General features: G+C 49.1%; 1 protein-coding gene across 1 annotated transcript in view; it reads left to right on the top strand.

The window, feature by feature from the left end:
• The window catches only part of B4GALT5 (beta-1,4-galactosyltransferase 5), a 142223-nt gene extending 129450 nt beyond the window's left edge, over nucleotides 1-12773 (top strand). Inside the window, exon 10 of the transcript XR_004179109.1 lies at nucleotides 12532-12773. The gene's annotated coding sequence lies outside the window, so the exon portion shown is untranslated. The remainder of the gene's footprint in view (nucleotides 1-12531) is intronic.
• Nucleotides 12774-13642: the final 869 nt, after the last annotated feature.

Genomic DNA, 13642 nt, shown 5'->3' with positions numbered 1-13642 from the left:
AACTGTGGGCTTCAGTCCTCCAGAACTGTAATCTCACACGTTCGTGTTATTTCCAACTCCCAACTTCGTGGCAATTTGTTACAGCAGCAACAGGAAAGGGAAACACGAATAAACACGTGTAACATACGCATGTCCCACGTGTAACATACGCGTGTCCCACGTGTAACATATGCGTGTCCCACGGTTCTAAGTGCTGCAGGGTAGAAGAAAGCCAGATGGAGGCTAAGGAGTGTGGGGGATGTTTGCAATTTTAAACAGAGTGAACAGGTAGGGAGGGCCTCACCGAGAAGGTGACACTCAGGTAGAGGTCTACAATGAGCCATCTGCATAATGGGTGAAGTGAACCAGGCAGAGGGAACAGCGTATGCAAAGGCCCTGAGGTAAGAGCAGGGCTGCTGTGTTCAGAGCAGATCAGGCACCATTGTGCCTGGGTAGAGAGAGCAAGAGGGGGCAGAGGGAGGAGTGGCCATGGAAGTTGTGGGAGCATGGGTCAGATGAGGGCCTGGTATAGAGAAGCTGCTGGACAAATGCATTCCAAGGTCCTGAGAGCCATGCGGGCACAGAGCTCCCAGCCTCAATGGCAGAGCATGTTTCTCCAGAAGCAGGGCTTGAACCGCCCCAGCTCCGCCCAGGCCTGCTGAAGGGGTTTGCACGTCCCTGAAGTAAGGAAGGGGTGTGCCCAGCCCCTCTCTGCTACCAGCTCTTACCTCCTAGGCCAGCCCATTGCTTGGAACGTTCTCTTCATCCCAGTGCCTGATACAGCCTGGTCCAGGCAGGAAGCGGAGGTTGCAGTGCACCCAAACAGAGATATCGTGACCTTCCTCTCACCCTGGAACTGCCAGGCCTAGAGGAGAAGGCGGCACTGCCTCCCTCGTGATCAGGGCTCAGCCGTTGCCCTGAGCTTGGGCAACAGGGCTGCAGCCGAAGGAGAAAGTTTGCTGTTTCCTCTTCACTTCCTGTGCTCTGTGACCTGGGGCTCGTGGCTCACCCTCTCTGGGCTTTGATCTCATCTGTGCCACGAGCAGTTAGATGAATCATGAGTCGCAAAGAAACGGCCTGCAGCCACATCACGTCCACAGATGTGTTTAAATGTTTTAAATTAGCTGCCAATACTTATACATTGGGAAACTTCTTGTAAATCTCTAGATTTCTGGCTTTTCTTGAGAAAGCAGAAGATCTGGCAGTGCTGGTGACTAGAGCTGAGTAGCAGCTGCCTCGGTCCCCACCCAGCAACCTTGGTGGTTTCTGGTTCCTGCCTGGCTCTTGGAGTCTTTGAGTTTGCAACCCTGGGTTCCAAAGGCCCTTCCGGCTCGGATTTCACTAATTCACGCAACAGCAATCCTTTGAGTGTTTAACATGTGTAGGACTCAGAGACAAGTCTATTTTACAGATGATGGAAGGGAGGCTCAGAGAGGGGGTGTGACCTGCCAGAGCCACACAGTCAGTGTGGCAGGGGCTGCATCTGAGCCACACTGACAATAGACGATCGATCCAAAAGGGCTTTAGCCAAAATTTATTGAATACTGACTATGTGCCCAGTGCCAGACCACAGCCCCTAACCAGACAGACAAGATCCTGCCTTCCTGGGCTGATATGGCAGTCCCTGGAGCCTAGTGATCAACAGATAAATACGTGATGACACCGGGGCTAGCTGGGAAGGTGTAGATACAATCTGAGGTAGTCGCAGGGAGGGAGGGGGCAACATTAGCGCAGTTTCCTAAGGAATGAGGGTTTGATGCCAGAGTCGGTGTGGACTCCCTTCCTCCTCTCATGTCTAGTGTGGATCCTTTGGCAAGGGCCAGGAGACTGGGAGGGGAATCCCTCCTTGTGGCTGATTTTCCACTAAGACGGTGGTGACGCATGGCTCAGGAGCCAGGCTGCCCGCCAGGGTGTCTGCTGCTCATCCACCATGCGACCTCAGACTGCGACTTAATCTTTCTGGACCTCAGTCGCCAAATCTGTAAAATGGAATCAATTTGAGTGTCTAGCTCACAGGGGCACTGGTGGCAGGATGACGTGAATTACGAATTCTAGTAAGTGAGTCACCTGGGACATTGGGCTGTGATCTACAGTGAGCTGTGATCCCTGAGGAGAGGGGAGAGGCTACAAAGGTCACAGTGCATCCATCCCCTGTAGGACTGGTCAGGGATTAAAGGAGATGTGGGACGTGTGGTAGGTAAAAAAAAAAAAAAAAAAAAAAAAGCGGCCGTGTGTGCTGTGTGGTCCGATCTCATGGATAATGGTGGGACTTGAACCCACTGCTGACTCTAACTGCAGGAATTTTCCACCTCGGTGGAGGGTGGGACTAGCCTCCACTGGAGGCTGGGATTAGTATGTGGTCCTCTATCCTCTGGTGAACGCGGCCAGCCTGGGGGCACCTAGGCAAGGGTTTGAGGAGGAGGGAGGAAAGTGGAAGGGAGGAAGGGAGGGAAGATGGTTGTGCCTGGAGGCGCAGAACCCAGTGTCTCCTGGCAGGGAGGAAACTGGGTTCCTCCAGTTTCTGAGCAAACAGCAATGTCTTCCCAATACATTGCAGGCTCACCACTGCCGTTCTCTGTGTGCCTGACAGAGACAGAGATGCACAGGCCTTTCTCATCATGAGTTGGAGGCACAGGCCTCTATCTCATCTCACAGACACACACACACACACACACACCACCCACAGGATCTCGCTTAGAGGATGCATCTTCACCTCTGACCCCCTTTTAATATCCCAGGAGTCCAGCCCCAGCTCAGCCTGCTGGTTCAATGCGGGAAGAAAACCCACAAGTTTCCATTTTGTCCATGTGGAAAAGGGACTGGGGCCTCAGTAGAGAGGCACCACCGAAGCCCCAACCCTTCACCCCACCGCCTTTTGTTCCCCCTCATCCCTGGATCTCCCAGGAGAAGAATTTTCCCAGATCAGAAAAGGATGGAAGCAGGAATGAGGGAGGGTGGAGGCTGAGAGAGGCCTGTACAGTCCTGCTCTGTCCCTCACCTGAACCTTGCAGGCAGGTAGTGAGCCTTCAGTAAATGTTAAATGGATGGATGGATGGATGGATGGATGGATGGACTGGTGGGTGAATGGGGGTAGATGGGAGAATAGATGAACGGGTGAGTGAATGAGTAGATGGGTGAGTGGGTGGATGAATACATGGGTGGATGGAAGAATAGGTGAAATGAGTGAGTAAATGAGTAGATGGGTGGATGGATGGATAGATGGACGGACGGATGGATGGATGGATGGATGGATGGATGTGTGGGTAGATGGATGGATGGACGGATGGATGGTAGGTGAGTGGATGAATGGGTGGATGGGAGAATAGATGAATCAGTGAGTAAATGAGTGGATGGGTGAGTGGACTGATGGATGAACGAATGGGTGGGAGGGTGAATGGATGGCTGGATGAATGGATGGATGGACTGATAGATGGGTGAGTGGATAGATAGATAGATAGATGGGTAGATAGAAGAATGGATGAAATGGGTGGGTAAATGAGTGGATGTGTGAGTGGATGAATGGATGGATGGATGGATAGATGGATGGATAGATGGATGAATGGGTGGGTGAGTGGGTAGATGGATGATTAGAACTTAATCCTGAGAATACTGGACTTGGAGGAAATTACTGGGTCATTAGGATCCTGACCACAGAGTCATCCAGGCCAACTTCACCTCCTCTCCTCCTGGTTCCCTCAAGCCCAAGGATCTCCAGGGAGAGGAATCTCCTCAGAGCAGGATGATAGAAGTGCAAGGTGCAAAGGGAGCAGGTAAGGGATGAGAGGACCTGTGGGAACATGGGTCTGGATGAACAATAACCCCAGCCTCTATGGTATCTGGCTGTGTACAGCCCTAGAGTCAGGCAACCTGGGTACAAATCCCAGGTCCATTGCCTCCTTGCTGTGTGACCTTGGGCAAGTTACTTCACCTTCCTGGGCCTCTGCTTTTTCATTGGCCAAATAGGGTAAAAATAGTACTTCCATGAGCTAAAGGTTGTTATGAAGACTCTGTGGGATGACGTGAGGCATTTTGCACTGGGCGTGACATGTTGTTAGTCTCAGTAAACATCAGTGACTATTATTTCATGCTTGTCATTGTTCCATGCGCTTTCTATAAATGAGCTCATTTGATTTTCTTAATCTATGAGGTGTGGGCTAGTATTTTTTCCATTCCACAGATAAGGGCTGGGGAGGAGCCCTTGGATGGCTCAGCTGGAAGGAAGTCTGCCCAGAGATTCCTGGGGCAGGAAGGGAGGTTGGATCTGGGGCCCTCCACAGGGTCTGCTGCAAGTGGGTGTCGGGATGAATTGGAGAAAGATCATTGAGAAAGCCTCGGGTTGGGGTTTGCTTGTCTTGAACACCTCTCTGGCACCTGCCAATCTCCTTTTTAAGAAAGACACAACCGCCTCAAGCTTAATTTTTTTTTTTTCAAGAGAGTATCAATTTCCTAAAGCCTCAGGTTTAGAATCTACAGGAGCGAGCAATTGTAACCTGTGAGAATTTGATGACTTTTTCATGTCTTCACAGAATTGATCTGTATAGGGTTTTCTTTCTTTTTCTTCTTCTTTTTTTTTTTTTTTTTTTTGCTATTTATAGCAAGTATGTGCAGATACTGGCTTTCTGTTTCTAGTGATATTGTCAAGATTCCTTTAAATACGTTGCTTTATATAAAAGGAAAAATGCTAAGTTGTAATAGAACAGAGGGTATAAAGATGTGGCAAAACCCAGACTGAACACACACATACACACACACACACACAAACCCCAGAGATAATGGAAAAAAGTTTACTTAGCACATGCACGCAGTCATCCAAATCCCACTGGCTCTCATTCATTCATTCATTTACATGTCTGTTCAACAAGTACTTATGGAGTACCTACTGTGTGTTTGTCCACAGAGAACAAGATAAGGTCCCCTTCCTATGGAGCTGACGACAACCCGGCAAAAAGTCAAACAGAATCATTTCATTAAGTCACACATACAATGAAGGAAACTATGAGTCTGTTCTTGCACTGCTATAAAGAAATACCTGAGGCTGGATAATTTATAAAGAGAAGAGGTATAATTGACTCATGGCTCTGCTGGCTCTACAGGAAGCATGGTGGCATCTGCTTCTGGGGAGGCCTCCGGGAGCTTTTACTCCTGGCAGAAGGTGAAGGGGAAACAGGCATCTTCGCATGGCTGGTACAGGAGGAAGAAAGAGAAAGGGGAAGTGCCGCACACTTTTAAACAAGCAGATCGCATGAGAACTCACTATTGCAATGACAGCTCCAAGGGGGATGGTGCGAAACCATGAGAAACCGCCCTTATGATCCAATCACCTCCCCCCAGGCACCACCTCCAACATTGGGGATTACAATTAAACAGGAGATTCGGGCAGGGACACAGATTCAAACCGTAACAGAAACACACCTGTAAGAGAGACGTGTAAGGAGATTTGGAGAAAAGGCCTCTTTTGCCTAGGGTGGTCGGGCATGTCCTCTTTGCGGAGGCGACATTTGAGCTGGTACTTGGTTGATAAGAAGCTGGCTGTGGGGAAACCATGGTGAAAACCTGCTGGCATTAGGAACAGCAGGTGCAAAGGCCTAGTGGCAGGATCCAGCCTGAACGCTTGAGGAGCAGAAAGAAAGTGTGGCTGGAGCTGAGTGAGAGTGGGAGAGTGGGAGGAGAAAAAGTCAGAGAGGGAGCAGGGACCAGAAACCTAGGGTTTCGAGAAACATGGGGATTATTTTTTTACAGAAATGTTAGACATTACTATTATCTTTTAACAATGGACTGGAGGAACCCACATAGGTGGAGAGAGGGTGCCTTAGGAGCACGCCATGAGCTCTTGGGATGAGGGTGCAGCTCCATGCAAGTGCAGCTGAGGGTGCCTGTTGAGGACTTTATTGTCCTAAGCGAGGGGATTTGAAGGAAGGAATGGGGAATTGAGGCCAGCTGCTGCCCAGGCACCAGGGTTCAGCCCCTTGAAAGATCTCCTTGCTGCAGGGAGCCAGGCTGGGACTGGCTCAGCCCACCCATCTTAAAAAAAAATTGTTTTTTGAGACAAGGTCTCTCTCTGTTGCCCAGGCTGGAGTGCAGTGGCACCATCATGGCTCACTGCAGCCTCCACCTCCCAGGCTCAAGTGATCCTCCCACCTCAGCCTCCCATTTACCTCGGACTACAGATGTGCAACCACCACACCTGGCTAATTAAAAAAACACGTTTGTAGAGAGGGGTCTTGCTATGTTGCCCAGGCTGGTCTTGAACTCCTAGGCTCAAGTAATAAAAAAATTTTTAAATCATCCAGATAACTCATGGAGATATTCTCCTTTTAATACATTAAAACATCACACATGAGGCTGCGAAGTCCCCACCTGGGCCCCAGCGCTCCCAGCCTGCCCCCTGCCCTACTTTCTCCCATAGTTCTTAGCACATCTTCCGTATTGATGTCTTACTTGTTTGTTTCATGTCTGTCTCCCCAGAGAGAATGGCAGAGCCACAATAGGAAGGATATTGGCTTGTTTTCTTCCCTGCTGCATCCCTAGCACCTGGCATGGTGTCTGGCACATAGCAGGTGCTTAATAAATATGTATGAAATGGATGAATGAATGAAGTCATAATGAATGAGAACTCTCAATCCCCATTCCAGTCCTTCCTTATGCCCCAGGAAGTAACTCATCTTACCTCTTTGAAATTTGCTTTTCTACATCTTATCCCCATGGTTCCCAACCAGGGCAGCTTTGCCTTTCAGGACACATTTAGCAATGTCTGATGACATTTTTGTTGTCACAACTGGTGGAGGCGGGGGGTGCTACTGGAATCTTGCTGGTAGAGGCTAGGGACATTGCTAACCGTCCTGTAATGCATAGGACTGCCCCTTAGCAAAGAATTGTCCAGCCGTAAATGTCAGTAATGTCAAGACTGTTGTTAGTTTAGATCCTGGAATGTTGTGCTGCTATTAATGGGGAGGTTTGCCTCTGCTGACCTAGAAAACATCCAAGATTGGTTACTAAGGGAGAAAAACAGGCACAGAATGACGCATACAATATGATACCATTTATATTTTAAAACACACCAAAAAAAAAAGCCCTTTGTGTTTCCCACAAGTCTATATAAATGTGTGTGGGTTGAGTTGGGTTTTTAGCTCTTGCCACAAAAGCACCTAAGAACTGAAGAGAGTTGAACGAGATGGTCTCCAGCATCTCTCCAGCCCGGATGTTCCCTGAATCCTTAAGTGGAGCAAACACTTGCTAAAGGAAGAGCCATCTCTAAGAAGGCAGGGAGACCAGAGCGAGACTTAGCAGCGGGAGGGAAGAGCAGGGACGGCAGGAGGCGTCCAGAGGCAGGAACACACACAGTGTGCTAAGGCCCCGCCACTCCCAGGCATGCCTCCCAGACTGGTGGCCTCAGCGTTGCCTGGGAGTGCATTGGAGAAGTAGCATCCCAGGCTTCACCCCAGACCTACTGAGTCAGAATCTGCTTTCCCACAAGCCCTCCTGGTGAAGAATGGCTTTTTGGCTTAAAAAACACCCAGAGACACATTTTTTTATCTTACAAGAGAGAACAGTGGATGGAACTGCATTTCTCTCTGTTTTAACATCTCTCTTAAACATCTTCTAACACTTTTTCTGCTTTAGTGGAGGAACAAAGAAGGAAAAGAAAATGTAAACACACAAGTGCATGCGTGCACCCACACACACACACACACACGCAGCAACATCAACGATGTCATTTACAACCCAAGTGATGGCTAACAGGCACATATTTCTTTAATGAGCACCATTTCCAATGAAAAACATACTTCATGCTCCATGCAATTCTCCCACCAAGATTTGCAAGCTCGGGGGTCATCGTAGCTTAGGGGTTAGATGTGATGCTTTGGACACATGAGGGACAGTCTCGGTAAAACTGTTTGACAGCATGATGCCCTTATTAGTTCCATCATCTGGAGCAGAACCCATCAGATGGAGCGGAGCCTGTCATTTTTGATAGGGGGCGGAGCCTGTCATTTTTGATTGATGGGGAGCGGAGCCTGCTGCAGCTTAACCTGGTGGGATCTTGACTTTGATTACTGAGCTCATTCAGGGGCTGCCTTTACCATAAATCCATCTTCTTTATCGGCGCAAAGTCAGGCCTTTTATAGCAACCATCTGTATAAACAAAGTATCCTTGAGTCTAAAAAAATGACTTCTCTGAATAAGATTTTTTTTTTTTGAAATGGAGTTTTGCTCTTGTTACCCAGGCTGGAGTGCAGCGGTGCAATCTTGACTCACTGCAGCCCCCGCCGCCCGGGTTCAAGCAATTCTCCTGTCTCAGCCTCCCAAGTAGCTGGGACTACAGGTGTGCGCCACTACATCCGGCTAATTTTGTATTTTTAGGAGAGAGAAGGTTTCACCATGTTGTCCAGGCTGGTCTCGAACTCCTGACCTCAGGTGATCCACCCTCCTCAGCCTCCCAAAGTGCTGGGATTACAGGCATGAGCCACTGTGTCCGGCCTTTTTTTTTTTTTTTAAACAGAGTCTTGCTCTGTCGTCCAGGCTGGAGTACAGTGGCTCAATCTCAGCTCACTGCAACCTCCACCACCTGGGTTCAAGCAATTCTCCTGCCTCAGCCTCCTGAGTAGCTGGGATTATAGATGCCCACCACCACACCCGGCTAATTTTTGTATTTTTAGTAGTAATAGGGTTTCAACACATTGGCCAGGCTGGTCTCGAACACCTGACCTCTGGTGATCTGCCCACCTTGGCCTCCCAAAGTGCTGGGATTACAGGCATGAGTCACTGCACCCGGCCTCTGGGTAAGATTTTTTGACTTAATTGCCCCTTCACCTCCAACTCCCTTGCTTAAAAAGCTCAAGATGGGGCCGGGCACAGTGGTTCATGCCTGTAATCCCAGCACTTTGGGAGACCGAGGCAGGCAGATCATTTGAGGTCAGGAGTTAAAGACCAGCCTGGCCAACATGATGAAACCTTGCCTCTACTAAAAATACAAAAATTAGCCAGGCATGGTGGTAGGTGCCTGTAATCCCAGCTACTCAGGAGACCGAGGCACAAGAATTGCTTGAACCCAGGAGGCAGAGGTTGCAGTGAGCTGAGATCATGCCACTGTACTCCAGCTTAGGCGACAGAGTGAGACTCTGTCTCGAAAAAAAAAAAAAAAAAAAAGACTGGACCAAAAAAACATAATTTTATTCCCCATGTCTCTTAAGAAAACAAAAATATATTTTGCATTCTATGCCTCCCTGAGGGAGATGGCTGTGGGGGCAGTGGCGCTCTCTCTGGAAGGCTTTAGATGCCAACCCCTAGGGCATGAACGTTTCTTCCCAGCCTCTGACTACTTTCTCCTGACCTCTGACCTCTGGCCTGCCCCCTTCCTCTTTCTCTGGATTCTGTCTCCCCAAATTTCTTGGACCCACCTCTAAGCCCCTACTCCCCACGCAGGAAGGAAAAGAACATTCACAGGATAAATATTTAGCCCAAAGGTCTTGGAGAGTGTTTTTGGGAGGCTCCTGGCAGTGGGGCTCCAGGCATAGCTGACCTCACCCAGCTTCTCCTAACAGTGCCACCTTGGTCCTCTGGCCTGCCCTCCATGCCCATCTCCCTCGGTCCCTCTGTCCAGGGCAAGTGGTGGTAGCCCCTGGAGGGGAATTTGGCTCCCTCATAATCCCCATGATAGCTTCTCCAACCATCCCCAATAAACATTCATGCAGCCCATCTGCTTAGCAGGTGTTTCCAGCTGCCCTTTCGGAAAAGACTGCTGTCCCCAAGGCTCCCATATAGACCATCTGGGTCTGCCACTGCATAGATGTTGCCTCCTTCACAGCAGAGGTTAACATCCGGGGCTCCGAGTCAGACCTGAGTTCAAATCCGGCCACTTCTTAGCTGGGAGACTGTGGGCAAAGCGCTTTGGATCTCTGAGACTGCAATTCCCTCCCTGTAAAAGGAGAATAAAGCAGTGGTTCTAAACTAGGGGTGATGTTTGCCTCCCGGGAAACCTCTGGTATGTCTGGAGACATTTTTGGTTGTCACAACTGGAAGGCGGGAGTGTTAATGTCATCTAGTGGGTCGAGTCCAGAGGTGTTGCTAAATATTTGACAGTGCACAGCACAGCCCCTTAATGAAGGAATTATCCAGTGCAAGTGTCACTAGTGTCAAGGTTGACAAGCCCTGATGAAGTGCTACCCACACTGTCGGGTAGTTGTGAGGATGAAGATCAGGAAGCAGCTAACACAGGGCTTGGCCCACGCTAAGCACACAGTCCGTGACTGCGAATGTGGATTTTATGATCAACCTATTTTGGTTTTTTTGCTCATCCTCTTCTCTCCTGCCCTAGACCAACTCCAGGGAGCTTCTTTCACAATCGAGCATACAAAATCGGCACCACCTGGCACAGTGCAAAGGAGCCACTCTGCCCGTCACCACGTTCACACCCCAGCCACAGACCTCTCCCTGGAGTCCCTCAGCTGCCTCCTCACTGGCCTTCCTGTCTCCATGCCTGCCCTCCTCCATTGCTTTCTCCCCACTGCTGCCCAAGGGAATCTCTCAAAACCAGTGTTTTTGAGCACTAGGAGGGCTCTGGATCTATGTAGAGCACTTTACCTACATTATCTTACTGAATCCTTAGAACAAACCTTTGAGGCAAATGCTGAGATTATTCATTACGGAGGAGAGAAAACACGCTCAGAGAGGTGCCGTAACTGACCTAAAATCACAGAGCAAGTAAGTGGCAGAGCTAGGATTTGAAAGCAGGTTTGTCTGAGATTAGACCTTATAACTGGGATGTTAGCTGCATCTCCTACTCACTAAAACAGTGGGTGTGCTTCAGAATCCCCTCAGAGGGGGCCTGTTACAATGGGGAGCCACATCCAGGGTGGACCCCAGGAACCCACATTTTGACAACCTCCCCCAGCTCCTGTTGTAGGCGATTCTGATGCTTGTGGTCTATAACGCACTTGGGAAAAGCCTCTCAGATCTTGTTGCTCTTCTTCCTAAAACTATCAATGGTTCCCTTTTCTACTCTGAATTGAGTCCGAAGTCCTGGGCACGTGGCCTTTTCTCCCATTCACTCTAGTGTTTGAGCTTGCATCTGGTCTTTCACCCCTTTGCTCAGGCACGCTCCCTGCCTGTGACACCCTGCCAGCCTTCCTTCTCCCTGGGCCTGGTGGGTTCCCACAGGTGCTGGGCTGGCAGTTAGGACTTCTGGGTTTTAGCTTCATGGGATAGTAGTTTCCCAGCATAACCCTGGACCATCCTTCAGTCTCTTTGGGCCTTAGTTTCTCCACTGGAGCCACAGAGATTTGACTGGATGCTGGCTGTGTAAACAGAGACGGTAAAGGCAGGCTCTTGCTGCCAAAGCCAGGCCTCTGGGCCTCCCCATCTGTTTGCAGGTCAGCAGCCTGTGTTCCTGGCAGGTGCTAAACACTCACTCATGCTGCTGAGAAGATCCAGGGAGGTCCGGCTCCAGTGCCATGACTGCAGTTGCTTGGGCCAAATCAATGTTTCCACATCTTATCTCTAACTGGCTCAGTCATAATATTGAGACACTTGGCCTCAAGTTGAGAAATTTAGTGACTCAGGGAGATAGCAGCTGTGGCCAGCTCCTGACCCCTGATGGGGACACACCCCTCCAGAAAGAGAAATGGACTTTCCCTACCAGAAGCTCTTCGTGAAGGGAGAAGGAAACTGAGGACCAGAGAGGAGAAACAACTTGCCTGAAGCCACACAGCTACATAGTGGCATGTGTGCGTTTAATATTTACTGAGCACCTACTATGTGCAAGTCTCCACGGTGGGTGCTATGAAGACAGGCATTAGCAAACAGGACAGAGAAGGGATTTGTTCTTGTGGGAATTTTAGTCACAGCCAAATCTTATTATTATTACTTTTTTCAGAGACAGAATATCTCTCTGCCCCCCAGGTTGGAATGCAGTGGTGCGAACTCAGCTCACTGCAGCCTCGACCTCCCGGGTTCAAGAGGTTCTTGTGCCTCAACCCCCCAAGTAGCTGAGACTACAGGCACATGCCACCACCCTTGGCTAAGTTTGTGTGTGTGTGTGTGTGTGTGTGTGTGTGTGTGTGTGTGTAGAGACTGGGTTTTGTCATGTTGCGCGGGCTGGTCTCAAATTCCTGGGCTCAAGTGACCCACCCGTCTCTGCCTCCCACAGTGCTAGAATTACACGTGTGAGCCACTGCGCCTGCGACCCTTGATATTATTGAAGGTTAACATTTACAAAGCTTTTATCATGTGCTGGTCCCCATTCTAAGTACTTATTAAATCTTTATAATTACCCAGTGAGATGGCTGCTGTCATTTTACAGATAAGGAAACTGAGGCATAGTGAGGTTGACACTCACTTGGGGCCACATGCTAGTAGTATAGTAGGCTGAATGGTGGGCCTCTAAGAAATCAGGTTCTCTTAATGAGCCTGCAAATATTACTTTATATGGTAAAGTCTTTGCAAATATGATCAAATTAAGGATTTTGTGATAAGGATATTATCTGGGATTATCCTGCTGGGCTCTAAATGTTATGACATGTATTAAGAGCATGCATGTCACATGCTTCATAACAGGAAGGCCAAGGGAGGGTGGACAGACACACAGAAAAGAAGAAGACAATGTGAAGACCAAGGCAGAGATGGCAGTGATGTGGCTACAAGCAAAGGAATGCTGGCAGCCACCAGCAGCTGGAAGAGGCATGGAGTGATTTCTCCCCAAGAGCCTCCTGTGGGAGCATGGCCTGCTGACACCTTGACTTCAGCTGAGTGAAACTGATGTTCACCCTCCGGCCTCCAGAACTGTGTCAGAATAAACTTCTGTTGTTTTGAGCCATCGAGTTTGTGGCAATTTGTTATGAGAGCCGCAGGAAACTAAGCCTAACAGCTAGGAAATGGCCATGCCAGGACTCAAACCCTAACAGCCTTCCAATTTCTAGCTTTACAGATGTGCCTTACTCTGTTTTTTTGTTTGCTTGTTGTTTGTTTTTTGTTTTTTTTGTGTGTGTGTGTCATCTGTCAATCCTAGTCCTGCAAGAAGGTAGATAAGATTGCTCAAAAAACAAACTCTGGTAGGTCAGCTGACTGTTGCACTGAGGTTAGTCTTTGCTGGGGGACCAGGCTCTCCTTGAGATGGTTTCTTCTCCTGCAGCTGGCTAGCCCAGGTTTGTTCTCATGGTGGCTATCCAGAGTTCCAACAGAGAGGGGAGAAATGAAGAAGACTCTTGAGGCCTAGGTTGGAAGTGGGCACAGCATCACTTCCCTTGGATTCCAGTGGTCAGAGCAAGTCTCAAGGCCAAGCCCAGATTCAGATCATGTGGAAATAAACTCACATTGCAAAGGGCTTGGGTGCAGGAAGGTCATTAATTAGAGCATCAATGTGAAAAAACTAACCTAGTATCTACCTCCAGCTCTAGAAGTAGGAAGGCGACGCAGGCCTGACCGATATGAGCTAGAGAAAGAAGCAAAGGGATTTGCACCTGACTTTAATAAGGCCAACCAGAGTTAGTCCCAGAATCTCCTTCCACTGGCATTGCCAAGCTGCCAGGGCATAAGGGCTGCTAAGGCTATCTTGACACGAAACAGGGAGAGGCTGACTGAGGGAGAAGCCAATACAAAGGAAAGCATTGCTAAGAGAGAGAAGTGAGTCCTGGTAACATCCATGGAGCCCCTGGATCCTTCCATACCT

The sequence above is a fragment of the Papio anubis genome, chromosome 16 (assembly GCF_008728515.1).
Source record: "Papio anubis isolate 15944 chromosome 16, Panubis1.0, whole genome shotgun sequence".
NCBI lineage: Eukaryota > Metazoa > Chordata > Mammalia > Primates > Cercopithecidae > Papio > Papio anubis.
Note: the sequence above shows the minus strand (reverse complement) of the source record. Positions and strands in the feature narration are given on the sequence as shown.